General features: G+C 40.5%; 1 pseudogene; it reads left to right on the top strand.

The window, feature by feature from the left end:
- The first annotated feature begins 10,196 nt into the window (after positions 1-10,196).
- Positions 10,197-12,298, top strand: LOC132063036 (3-ketoacyl-CoA synthase 20-like; annotated as a pseudogene).
- Positions 12,299-12,890: the final 592 nt, after the last annotated feature.

Raw genomic sequence — 12,890 nt, forward strand, 5'->3', positions numbered from 1 at the left:
GAGCAATAGAATAGTTAAGCGACAAAGGTATGTGAGGCTTAGCCCTTTCCTTCTAAGGCATGAGTTCTATGGCATGAAATTCCTCTTTCACTATGAATGTTCCTATCTCCAAGAAAGTTGAGAGTTCTCACTCATGAATAGCTATACGAGATAAGAGATATAAGATGAATACGCTAATGATGATAGTAAGCTAAAGTCTAGAAATGCTATAGTCTATGATATGATGCTCCTAAAAAGCTAATGATGTAATATATGTAATCTAATGATATTGATCATTTTACACACTCACCTTATGCTTGTTCCTTCAAGGTGAGGCAGAATATGTATGAATGTTCCATAACGAAGTCGGGGTCCACAACCTTACGTCACCCCGATAAAGTATGATATCTAAGAGTCTCTATGCATGTATTGTGATAAGTAAATGATGACAAGCATACTATGATGAGTTATGATAAGCATATTATGATAAGCATGAGATAATGAGTATATGATGATATCACACCGCGCCTATATGGTCGGGCAATACCGCCAAGGCGGGCTGAATTATACACACCAAGGCCAAATGGCATGGGCAGACACCACTAATAGGCGGCAGGAGATGATATCCCGGATGCGGGATGCCTGGACGCAGGCTAATGATGATGCTAATGTTACTGAGTATTACACCGCACCTATATGGTCGGGCAGCTTATATACATTTATGCATATATGACATGATGATGATGAGTATGAAAGTAAGTCGATGTATGTATCTCTCTCTTGTGATTCGGTCGATACTGATTGCTCCTTATTTTATGCCTCCCCGCTTATTGTCGCTTCCTATTATTGTTTATGCCTTACATACTCGCACAATATTCGTACCGACGTCCTTTTCTTCGACGTCGTGTTCATGCCCACAGTAGACGGGGAGGTGACCCAAACTCATAGGAGCTAGCGGCGATTTGAGAGCACTCCATTTCGTGAGGTGCCACGTATTATTCTTTTGGTACATATGTATGTATATTCATGATCGGGCACGAAGGGGTCCTGTCCCGTCCAGATGTCTAGTATTCTAGTAGAGGCTCGTAGATACGCAGTGTGGGTAGTATGGTCCCATGGATTTTATGTATATGCATGTATATTATTATTATTTTGATAGCCGACGGGCTTGTGTTTAAGAAAGTAAATGTATTTCAGAAAATAACAATTCTATATGATTATGAGCATATAGTATGAATGATAGCAGATAAGCAGTAAAGTGAGCGGTGTTCGGTGGTTAGCCCCGAATACCCGTCGCGGCCCGTAGTTCGGGTCGTGACGGGGGGCATCGTAGTCAGCTTCCCGCCTAGGAAGTGTTTACGAGCCGTGTCTAGTAGAGTCTTGTTTATGGTGTGTTGCGCGCCACACTAATAAACAGGAGGCTACAGGGCATTTAGGAAAATGACCATCTTTCTTCATATGAGATCATGCGATAGAGCCGAGTATAAGATTTAATCCTCCCTAATGAGTATGTTGTGATTTCAAAAATGCCGCCAAAAGCTAAAGCCGCCCAGAAGGGCAAGACTACGACAAAGAGGCGGGCAGAAAGAGAGCCGCCTATGAATATAGATGAAGGAGGATCACATCATGAGGCTTTATCTAATACTTCTACTACTCCACCTATTACGGAAGAACAAGAAGGGAAGAAGGGGCCTCCTATGCCTCCAGTTCCTCCACCGGCTACATCGGGTCAACAAGTGACCGAGGCCATTAATCTATTGACACAGTTGATTGCCACTCAGGCACAACGACAGAATGTGGGGCTAAGTGATCGTTCGGCTAGTACTAGAGCCCGTGATTTTATGAGCCTAAATCCTTCAGAATTCTTTGGGTCAAAGCCGGATGAGGACCCGCAAGGCTTTATTGATGAAATGCTAAGAACGTTGCGGATTACTCATGCTTCTGAGACCGAATCAGTGGAGTTAGCATCATATAGACTCCGAGATGTGGCAGTTTTATGGTATAACAATTGGATAGCATCAAGGCAAGAGAATGCGCCTCCTCCCGTGTGGCAAGAATTTGTTGATGCCTTCATTCGCCATTATTTGCCACCCGAGGTCCGCCGAGCTAGAGCGGATAGATTCCTAAATCTAAAGCAAGGCAATATGAGCGCCCGAGAGTATAGCCTTCAATTTAATTCTTTGGCTAGATATGCCCCGACGATGGTGGCCGACATGGGTGACAGAGTGTATAGATTTGTGAGTGGCCTAGGGCCATATTTGTTTAAAGATTGCTTAACAGCTTCCTTGCAAGATGGGATGGACATTTCCCGTATTCAAGTCCATGCTCAAAATTTAGAAGGGCAACAACCTCCGCAGAGGGGTGATCGCGATGTTGAGAGATGGCAAAGCAAAAGAGCCAGATCTATGGGCACAGGCCGTGATTATAGAGGGGGATCAAGACAGACATTTTCTAGGCACTCGCCGCCAGTCAGCAACGAGTGCACCTCCCCAATTTGCAGATAGGAGATTTGATCTCTTTCCGTTCGGACCGTGGCCGAGTTCAAGAGCCCCGGGTTCGTCGTTCGGGGTGATTACGGTCGAGAGGAGACCTCCGTACCGCGATGCGGTCGGTGCGGTAGATTACATTCGGATAGTGCCGCTAGGGTTTGATCTTGTTACACTTGTGGTCGGTGGGGCATATGATGAGAGATTGCCCGTCGATGATCGGCGAGCTAGGACCGGCCACGGGTCGGCGGTCGGTTCTTCATCGGACGTCCCACAGGCGGACTCCCCGGACTCCCCGAGGCCGAGGTAGAGGCCGAGGGGGTATATACTTCGGGTTCCACACAAAAGACCGCTTATATGCTTTAGCCGGATGGCAAGATCTTCGAGTCCTCCCCGATGTGGTCACAGGTACATTGACTGTGTTTTCTTATGATGTGTATGCATTAATAGATCTGGGATCTACGTTATCGTATATTACTCCATATGTTGCAAATCATATTGGGGTGAAACCCGAGCCGATCAAACCTTTTGAGGTATCCACTCCGATTGGTGATCCCGTGATAGCTAAGCAAGTGTATAAGGATTGTATAATTGTGATATGTGAGCGTCAGACCAGAGCTGATTTAGTTGAGTTAGAAATGCTAGATTTTGATGTTATAATGGGTATGGATTGGTTGGCCTCCTGTTATGCCAATGTTGATTGTCGAATGAAATTGGTTCGTTTTCAATTTCCGGGAGAGCCCGTGCTTGAATGGAAAGGTAATACAGCTACTCTAAGGGGTAGGTTTATTTCCTACCTCAAGGCCAGAAAAATGATAGCTAAAGGCTACATATATCATCTAGTTCGAGTTCACGACACGGAAGCAAAGTCATCACCTTTTCAATCTGTTCTGGTAGTGAATGAGTTCCCAGATGTATTCCCAGATGAACTCCCAGGCCTTCCTCCAGAAAGAGAGATTGACTTTGCCATTGATGTGTTGCCAGATACTAAGCCCATTTCTATTCCTCCTTATCGGATGGCTCCAGCAGAGTTGAAAGAATTAAAAGCCCAGTTGAAAGACTTGCTTGAAAAGGGGTTCATCAGACCCAGCTCATCACCGTGGGGAGCGCCAGTACTATTTGTGAGAAAGAAGGACGGTTCTCTACGAATGTGCATTGATTACAGACGGCTGAATAAAGTGACAATAAAGAATAGGTATCCTCTTCCGAGGATTGATGATTTGTTCGATCAGCTATAGGGTGCCAAGTGATTTTCCAAAATAGATTTGAGGTCGGGTTATCATCAAGTGAGAGTTAGGGAAGGAGACATCCCCAAGACAGCTTTCAGAACGAGATATGGCCATTGTGAATTCCGAGTAATGTCGTTTGGGCTAACTAATGCTCCGGCAGTGTTTATGAACTTAATGAATGATGTATTCAGGCCTCTCTTGGATCTATTTGTGATAGTCTTCATTGATGATATTTTGGTGTATTCTCGCACAGAATCAGAACATGCAGATCATTTGCAAATTGTTCTTGGAATTCTCCGTACTCGGGAGTTGTATGCGAAATTCTCAAAGTGCGAGTTTTGGCTAAATTCTGTGACATTCTTGGGCCATGTGATTTCAGATGATGGCATTAGAGTTGACACTCGAGAAAAAAGGTTCGTAAAAACTTGGCCAAGGCCTACGACGCCTACGAAGTTCGTAGTTTTCTGGGTTTGGTAGGTTATTATAGAAGATTTGTAGAGGGCTTTTCATCCATCTCAGCCCCATTGACAAAGCTAACCCAGAAGTCAGCAAAATTTCAGTGGAATGACGCTTGTGAGCGTAGCTTCCAAGAGTTGAAAGACAGATTAACTTCAGCTCCAGTTTTAACACTTCCAGAAGGGCCGAATGGCTATGTGGTATATTGTGATGCTTCCGGTGTTGGGATAGGATGTGTATTGATGCAGCACGGAAAAGTCATTGCTTATGCCTCGAGACAGCTGTGAAAGCATGAAAAGAACTACCCGACTCATGATTTAGAATTAGCTGCAGTTATTCATGCACTGAAAATGTGGAGACACTACTTGTATGGTGTACATGTTGATATCTATACAGATCATAAGAGTCTCCAATACATCTTTAAACAAAAGGAGTTGAATCTGCGACAGAGGCGGTGGTTAGAATTATTGAAGGATTACGATGTTGAGATTTTATACCACCCCGGAAAAGCCAACGTAGTAGCCGATGCGCTGAGTCGCCGATCAATGGGTAGTTTATGTGAAATTCCCACAGAAAAGAAGGAAATGATTCATGAACTCCACCAGCTAGCTAACCTTGGAGTACGTATAATTGACTCAGGCGATGCAGGAGTTAGAATTAGTAATCCCACAGTCTCCTCCTTGGACACAGAGATAAAGGAACGCCAATACGAGGATCCCAAATTGATGTATTATAAAGGTGTGAAATTTCCAAAAGAAAAGTCACTATTTGAAGTTTCGACAGATGGGGTTCTCAGATACCAGAATAGGTTATGTGTTCCGGATGTGGCAGAACTACGCCGCCGAATTCTAGAAGAAGCTCATTACTCCCGGTATTCCATTCATCCAGGAGCGACGAAAATGTATCATGATCTTAAGGTGATGTATTGGTGGGATGGCATGAAAAGAGACATAGCAGAATTTGTAGCCAAATGTCCAAACTGCCAGCAAGTAAAGGTAGAACATCAAAAGCCAGGAGGATTATTGCAAGCCATGGAAATTTCTACATGGAAATGGGAAGTAATCAATATGGATTTTATTGTAGGATTGCCCCGTTCTCGAGGCAAGTATGATTCTATATGGGTGATTGTGGATAGGTTAACAAAGGCAGCTCATTTTCTCCCAGTCAGAACCACGTACTCAGCAGAAGATTATGCGAGGCTGTATATCAAGGAAATTGCAAGGCTTCATGGTATCCCGATATCCATTATCACAGATAGAGAAGCACAATTTACAGCTAAGTTCTGGAAATCCTTCCAAGAAGGCCTAGGTACTCAAGTGAAGCTTAGCACGGCATTTCATCCACAGACTGACGGACAAGCCGAGCGTACTATACAGACCTTGGAGGATATGCTAAGGGCATGTGTTTTAGATTTCGGTGGTGGTTGGGATGACCACTTACCCCTAATCGAATTTGCCTACAATAATAGTTATCATTCCAGTATCCAAATGGCTCCGTATGAAGCTTTGTATGGAAGAAAGTGCAGATCTCCGATTGGATGGTTTGATGTCGGAGAAGTACATTTAGTAGGCCCCGAATTGATTCAGCAAGCAGTAGAAAAAGTCAAAATGATCCGAGATCGGTTGTTAACAGCTCAAAGTCGCCAAAAGTCTTATGCGGATAACCGCCGGCGAGATCTAGAATTTCAAATCGATGATTGGGTGTTCTTGAAAGTATCGCCGATGAAAGGGGTGATGAGATTTGGTAAGAAAGGGAAGCTAAGTCCTCGATACCTTGGACCTTACAAAATCATCCGCAAGGTGGGTCAAGTGGCGTATGAATTAGAATTGCCTTCAGAGCTTGAATTAGTTCATCCAGTATTCCATGTTTCAATACTCCGCAAATGTGTTGGAGATCCCACAAAGATTGTGCCAGTAGATGATGTTCAGATCACAGAAAAGCTAGCCTATGAAGAAGTACCTATTGCCATATTAGACAGGCAAGTACGAAGGCTTCGAAACAAGGAAATAGCTTCAGTTAAAGTCCTATGGAGGAATAACAAACGGGAAGAGATGACTTGGGAAGCGGAAGAGAAGATGAAGTCCATATACCCGCATTTATTTCAGCCCTCAGAAGAAATCTATGATGAAACTTTGAGATGATAAGGTATGTATGCTTTATTTTTATACATATGGGTCGTGTGTGGCCAATCTATATTGCTATTATGTTGTGGCCCTGTGAGGCAATGATATTATGGGCTGTTGTGACAGGATGGTATCGCCATATTACAGGGGAAACTCTGGCGAAATTTTTCTAGAATTCCCGATGACTTAACATTCGAGGACGAATGTTCCAAAAGGGGGGAAGAATGTTACACCTTAGAAAATTCCCCTTATCGTATGATGAATAGACTAACAAAGGACATGACGAATACGAAGTACGGGCAAGCAAGAAATAGTATGTGATGAGTCTAATTAAGATTTCCGAAGGCATTCGGATTGAAGAAAGAAAGTTGTTAAGGAAAGCGAGTTATAAGCTGAATGTATCGGATGAAATTTCATGAGCCTTGAGTTGATGATGTCCTAATGACACCCAAGAAAGAGTTATAACGTCCCTTAGAATGATATTGAAGTGTTGAACAAGTGTTAAGAAGGTTCCATAAGGATCGGAGATCAAGCGAGTCGATGAAACAACTCTCGAAAAGCGGGCAAACATACGGCCGGACATACCGGCCGTATAATATCTACGGACCGTATGTCCATCCGTAGATCTAGACCGACCAAGTCATGATGCCGGACCAGATATACGGTCCAACATACGGTCGATAGATTTTATACGGACCGTATGTTGGTCCGTATATTTCCATCGGGACTGAAGTTCATTTTATATAAGGGACCTTTCCTTTTTCATTTCATTCATTTCATTTCTCACCTCCACCATCCAAGAAACCTCTAGAGTGTTCCAAACATTTCATCCATGAGAAAACCATAGAAATCAAGGATCAACAACAAGAAATCAAGAGAATCAAGTGAAAGAAACCCATCAAAAGTCATCAAATCAAGAAAACCCAAGAGAGATGAAATAGGGTTTTGGTGGAAAAGGTGTAATATCATCCAAAGCTTGTTCCTCTATTATCTAAGGTAAGTTTCATGACCTTTACATGCTATTTGAAGTATTTATACGTTGAAACACATGGATTGTAGAAGAGTACAACAAATGGGTCATCAAATGGATGAATAGTGTCATTATTGAATAGTAATGGAATTGAATCATGAAAGTGGATATGTTGATGTTATAAATGCGTTATAAATGACTTATAGAACATGAAATGAGTATTGGATATGAAAGAATACGACGATGGACTTTTAGTCATTATTATGGAAAATTGAAGTGAGATTTTGAAATGTGAATAAGATGAATGAATGACGATTGTTGTTAGTGATATTGTGATGATTATTATGAATGTTGGGAGTTGATATGGAACATGGTGGAAAGTAGTATAAACAAAGGAAATGCTGCCCAAATTTCTGTAGCTTTAGTAAGTATGTTTTCACGATTATATAGCTAATGTCGATACGAATTCCATTGAAGGTAAACGAGTGCATTAAAGGAGCAGGAGCGAGCAATAGAATAGTTAAGCGACAAAGGTATGTGAGGCTTAATCCTTTCTCCCTAAGGCATGAGTCATGTGGCATGAAATTCCTCTTTTACTATTGATGTTCCTATCTCCAAGAAAGTCGAATGTTCTCACTCATGAATGGCTATACGAGATAAGAGATATGAGACGAATACGATAACGATGATAGTAAGCTAAAGTCTAGAAATGCTATAGCCTATGATATGATGCTCCTAAAAAGCTAATGATGTAATATATGTATTCCAATGATATTGATCATTATGTACACTCACCTTATGCTTGTTCCTTCAAGGTGAGGCGAATATGTAAGAATGTTCCATAACGAATCGGGGTCCACAACCTTACGTCACCCCGATAAAGTATGATATCTAAGAGTCTCTATGCATGTATTGTGATAAGTAAATGATGACAAGCATACTATGATGAGTTATGATAAGCATATTATGATAAGCATGAGATAATGAGTATATGATGATATCACACCGCGCCTATATGGCCGGGCAGTCACCGCCAAGGCGGGCAGCTATACACCATGGCCAAATGGCATGGGCAGTCACCACTAGTGGGCAGCTTGAGATGATATGCCTGGATGCAGGGTAATGATGATGCTAATGCTACCGAGTATTACACCGCACCTATATGGTCGGGTAGTTTATATACATTTATACATATATGACATGACGATGATGAGTATGAAAGTGAGACAGCATGTATGATCTCTTTTGTGATTCAGTCAGTTACGGATTGCTCCTTATTTTATGCCTCCCCAGTTTATTGATGCTTCCTTATTGTTTATGCCTTACATACTCAGTACAATGTTCGTACTGACGTCCTTTTCTTCGAACGCTGTGTTCATGCCCACAGGTAGACAGGGAGGTGACCCAGACTCATAGGAGCTAGCGGTTGATTTGAGAGCACTCCATATTCCGGAGGTGCCATAGATTATTCTTTTGGTACATATGTATGTATATTCATGATCGGGCACGACGGGGTCCTGTCCCGTCCAGATGTCTAGTATTCTAGTAGAGGCTCGTAGATACGCAGTGTGGGTAGTATGGTCCCATGGCTTTTATGTATATGCATGTATATTGTTATTATTTCGATAGCCGAAGGGCTTATGTTTAAGAAAGTAAATGTATTTCAGAAAATGACAGTTCTATATGATTATGAGCATATAGTATGAATGATAGCAGATAAGCAGTAAAGTGAGCGGTGTTCGGTGGTTAGCCCCGAATACTCGTCGCGGCCCGTAGTTCGGGTCGTGACAAACTAAGTCACCGAAAAATGCAAGACGGCCAGATCTTGTACCAAACAAGCAACGTACCAGATAGCATCAAACAAACCCTGTTCTTAAGAAATGAACAGAACCAGCAAGACGGAGGAGGATGTGGAGCCACTACTAGTCGGATTTTCTTACACATCTTCGACCGTGGACAATTAAAAATGAAAGAAAACAAAAAGGAAGCATGAGCGGAGGAAGGGAGAAGGGGCGTTGGCCAGTGGTTGTGGCGTGGACATGTGGTTGGAGATGGAGCAAAAAGGGGTCGTCAGCTGTTTATGGCTCGAGTTCGCCGGAGTCCGGTGTAACAGTGATGCACCGAGATAGAAAATAGGAAGAGAGTAGCGTGTGGGTGAGGGGAAGGTCGTAATTCGTCGTTGGCCTTCCGGTGGTCAAATTCGGCAGCGATAAACAACAGAAAACAGAGAGACGATATCATAGTAGTAATATAATTAGGGGAGCAATTTTCTTCTTAGTTTTCACAGTACCCTCGAGTCTCTCTTTTACAAGTAGTAATATAAATGGCAGTTCTACTATGGTACTCATGTTGATGCTCATTGATTTTCCTATCCCGGTCAGCTTCATCGCCGTAGCTGGAGAGAAATTGATTGTTCTCCGGAACCTTAGATTAAATCTATTCATGAAGATCCGGCTTGGGGAGTGTTCTCACGGCCTTGTTTGGCCGGAGCTCTGGCGAGGCTGCTGATCGGTAGTGGAGAGTTTTCCACATAGGCAGCCACGTCATTTTTTCTTCCTTGTTGGCAGCTTGTGTGGAGGTCTGTTAACTAAAGGGGTATATGTGGTCTCAAAATTAGACGGCAAGGGTAAAATTGATCCCATACTTTAACGAAGGGTATAAGTGGCTTATTTTCGATAGTTCAAGGGTATTTTTGACCCTTTTCCGAATTTTTTATACTCACACTTCCCTATATATCATCGAGCATAGCTCCTCCTTCAGTATCCCGTAAATTAATTAAAGAAATCATCTTAATTCTCTCTTACGTACCAAGATGTTTGCTATATTCTTCTGGGCGTTAACACTTTCACTAATTTTCATGCGGCGTTTCCTTCTAAGGCATTCGTCACAAAGAGTTTTCTTGATAGATTTTGCATGCGCAAAGCCTCCAATTTCACAAATGTGCACCAAATTAATGACGGCGAAAATAGTGCAGATTCTTGGAAATTACTCTGAAAAAGTGATGGATTACATGAAGATAACAATGGACAAAGTAGGTTTAGATGACAACACATATTTGCCATTGGCTTTGCATAAAGACCCTCCTAGTCCATGCATGGATGCAGCAAGACAAGAGGCTGAATTTGTCATGTTTGGATCTTTGGACAATTTATTTGAAAAAACTAAAATACAACCTAAGGATATTGGCATTTTAATTGTTAATTGCTCTGTGTTTCATCCTGTTCCATCTTTATCTTCCATGATTGTGAATCGTTACAAGATGAAGCACGACATTCTGTCGTATAATCTTACTGGAATGGGGTGCACTGCCGGACTCTTGGCAATTCGACTTGCCAACCAACTTCTTCAGGTGAAATTAATTTTATGCTTTGATTTCTCCTGTTTCAATTTGTATATGTTTGACCAGTAACGATGATTAAATGTTAATTTGATTTACATATATACATATATTATTTGTTAATTTGATTTATATATATACATGTATTATTAGTGGTAGCGAAAGTAGTCATTAGTCGTTGAAAAGTTAGCTTAATTGATAAAATATCATATCAAAATTTAAAATTTAAAAATAGTGAAAGGTGTATCAATTATTGGAGTTAAATATTTCGAATAGCGGAATAAGAAAAAAAAAAAAAAACAAGTACAATATAAATTGAACCGATGAAAGAATACTGCCCACTTGACATAAACAATAGTTCAATATTTAATTTGCAAATGCTGAAGTTTAACAGTTGTAAATAGTGGTTTGTCCGCAATATTTACAGAGATTAAATTCCGGTATTTGAAATATAGGCAAAATGTTGATAAGTATTTTAAGTTAAATAGAGTTATATTTTTTACTCATAATTTTTTAAATTTTTTCCCTAGGTGTGATTAGAGTTCCAATCACTCCAAACATAACATTCAACTTTTCAATACTCTTTCTAAAATTTACTTTCAAATTAAATTTATTCTTTTCTTTTTTTTACTTCGACCAAATATTGTCCAAAAGCATATATCATTCACACTTTGTTTGCAAGATTGTTTACTAAACTAGAACAAGTGGTACTCAACTTTGACTGTACATTGGCTACAGGTTCATGAAAACACATATGCGTTAATATTAAGTACAGAGAACACTACAGACTGCATCTACATGGGAAATGATATGTCCAAATTCATACCAAATTGCACATTTCGTGTTGGTGGAGCTGCCATTCTACTCTCTAATCGACCATCAGATAAAAAATTCTCCAAATACGAACTCCTTCATGATGTCCATACTCACGGTGCAAGTTTAGATCGTTCATACAAATCCATTTTCCTAGAAGAAGATGAACAAGGTTTTATTGGTGTATCCATAACAAAAGATCTCTTAGTCGCAGCAACAAATGCTATCGAAAGTTCGAAACCAATATTACCTTATTAGGTCCTTTAATCCTACCCTTGTTAGAGAAATACATTTTCTTGAAAAATGTTATTGCAAGACGACTTCTAAGGGTTAAAAATATCAGGAAGTACGTACCAAAATTCAATAAATCTGTTGACCATTTCTTACCACATGTTGGGGGATTGCCAGTTCTAAATCAGTTACAAAAAATCTTGAAGTTTGGTGATGAGAGCATGGAAGCTTCGAAAACTACATTGCAAAGATTTGGGAATACTTCGAGTAGTTCAATTTGGTATGAACTAGCATATGCAGAAGCCAAAGGGAGGATCAAGAAAAATGATCGTATTTGGCAAATGGCATTTGGGTCGGGTTTCAAATGTAGCAGTTTGATTTGGCGTGCCACGAGGTCTGTTGATTGCAATGACTTGAAAAATCCATGGAATGGAGAAATAGATATGGTTGATCCCAACTTGGATAAGACTGGAACATTCTATAACTATTTTGAACTGCCACAGGAATCTTGATTTTCATCATTGTGTGGTAATGTATAAGGTTCATTTGTATTAGACTTGATCAACGGTTCAAGATCAATATATCTTCGTTAGGTTCTGATTATTTTGACTCAGATATAAATAGCTAGTTATTAAGTTTAATGTATTCTAGTTCTCTAAATTTTAATGTAGGTACCTTGTTGCATAATGTGCGTTAACCATGATAGATGCTCCAAGTAATATTTTCCGACTTGGTTCCGTTAAAAAAGTTGAATAATATCTCAAGGGGGGAGAGTAATGGTTAAAAGTAATTTCGTCTCCACCTTTTAGGAAATTGGTTGGATTTGTGCGTACGAGAATTAAGAAGCCTACATATTTTGTGCAGTTCCGTATAGATTAGTAGACGTTCTGAATTCCTCGTATATACACAACAGAATCACACAATACTCAAGCAACAAGTCATTATTAGATGTAATTTTTGCTCAAACTTTCGGTATAGAAAAAAAAAGCTTTTTCCACATAAAAGAGTCTCACTTTTAGAATGAGCAGTCTTTTTCTGTGTTGCCTTTGATATAGTCACCATTTTTTTTTTTTGTTCAAATTTCTAATGGAGTTTATAGTGCCATGAAGCGAATCCATGAATAAGGAGTTGCAGAAGAAAAAGAAAGAAAGTAAAAAGTTGCACTAGCGAGGGGAAGAAGAAGTTGCAGCCATGAGTAGTTTGAAATAATTTAAAGTTGACTAAACTTTAAATAGTTTTTAAAAACTAAATGTATTTTAAATAGGG

The sequence above is a fragment of the Lycium ferocissimum genome, chromosome 1 (assembly GCF_029784015.1).
Source record: "Lycium ferocissimum isolate CSIRO_LF1 chromosome 1, AGI_CSIRO_Lferr_CH_V1, whole genome shotgun sequence".
Classification (NCBI taxonomy): Eukaryota; Viridiplantae; Streptophyta; class Magnoliopsida; order Solanales; family Solanaceae; genus Lycium; species Lycium ferocissimum.